Raw genomic sequence first — 1626 nt, forward strand, 5'->3', positions numbered from 1 at the left:
GTGCAATGTAATTTTAACATATAAATAATATTTTAGTATTTTACAAGATGGGTATTATGTTTCTCACGGATCATACGGATGATCGGATCACTCAGATCGCTGTTACTACAGAATTTTTTTAAGTTTTTTACTAAAACCACCACAAATTGCAGGAAAAAAAAGAACGTGTTTGGCTGTTTAAAACAAATGTTTTACAGCTTGCCCCCCTGCACTTGATGGCGAAGATGTACACCCACTTCATGTTTGACTAGCGCCTACCTCGTGAAACCAAGTCCCCACCCCCTCATCCTGCAAAGCTACTCTATCTATGCACTTGACAAAAGTACCTAAAATGAGACAGAGGTAAAAAGTTGACAATTATTGTTTATACTTCTAGAGACCCTGGCCAGAATATTTCACCTGAATTGATGATTAAAAAATGACTGAATTTCAATACCATGCAATCATATTTGATTATATAAAAATTATATATTCTGTCCAGATTTGAACTGTACTGTTACGGGAGGTGACAGGAGGAGGACCCAAAAGCAGAGTCGGAGCAGGCGGGTAGAACTTCAACATAAATCTTTATTACAGTCCATGAGAAAAACACAGGGAATCCAAAGAACACCAACAAATCCAAAACAAAAAGCAGAGCAGGGCAAGGCAATCACAAGGGAATATTCCAGGGGAGTACTCACAAAGAAAAAACAAACGGAAGGACCGGGAAACCTCCAGGAGCGTAGACACATGCCGCAAATCAGGCTCGAGGACAAAGCAAATGATGCAGCACTAGACAACGGGAACACAGAGGTGAAATACTAGAGGTAATGAGATAATGGGGAACAGGTGAGATATCAGGTGAATCACATTAGGGCGGGGCTGGACAATCAGACAGGCAAAAGTAAAGCTAGACAAGACAAGACAAGACAAGACAGGAAGCTAACTACCAAAATAAAGCAGAAGGTAGAACAAACAGATACGGGAAACAAGACAGGACCAGGGACACAGGACCACAGAGAAAACAGGCAAAACACAAGGAGGCTAGAGAAAGGGAAACATACACCCAAACAAAACCCACAAACCACAACATGTACGGCTCCCTTATTTTGGAGTACTTCTTGGAAAATGTTTGTCCAAAGGTTTCTAGGCTCAACAAATAATTCAATAATCTTTTATTTTTTTTTAATTTAAGAAAATTGTGGTGCATAGACATTTCATGGCTTTAGTGTACTTTTTCTTTTTTTGAAAAAGATTATCTTTAAAAATGTTATTCCACTGGTGGGCACTGCACTGTGGAATTTTGTTCCCATTCAAAAAAACTAAACTGTTGCGTAATTTATTTTAGACCAACACTAATGTTCATATTTGTTGGTAAAGCTGCTGCAGCTGTTAAGTCAGTTGTGCCTTTGTACCTAGCTGTCTATCAAGAACAGACATGTCTTGACTAGATGGATAAGCTTTTCGGGGCGTCGTACATTTCAATAATAAAAGGGAGGCAAAATGCTGTGTTATTTGTTACTTAACTGATTGTTATCTGGCCGCTCACAATCAACACAACGCACAACCCAGGTTTAGCTGTAGTTAGAGAGCCTTTGCTGAATTCATTTAACTGAAACTGTCATTAGTAACAGTAACCTCAACATG

The sequence above is a fragment of the Etheostoma cragini genome, unplaced genomic scaffold (genome assembly GCF_013103735.1).
Source record: "Etheostoma cragini isolate CJK2018 unplaced genomic scaffold, CSU_Ecrag_1.0 ScbMSFa_2638, whole genome shotgun sequence".
NCBI classification, from domain to species: domain Eukaryota; kingdom Metazoa; phylum Chordata; class Actinopteri; order Perciformes; family Percidae; genus Etheostoma; species Etheostoma cragini.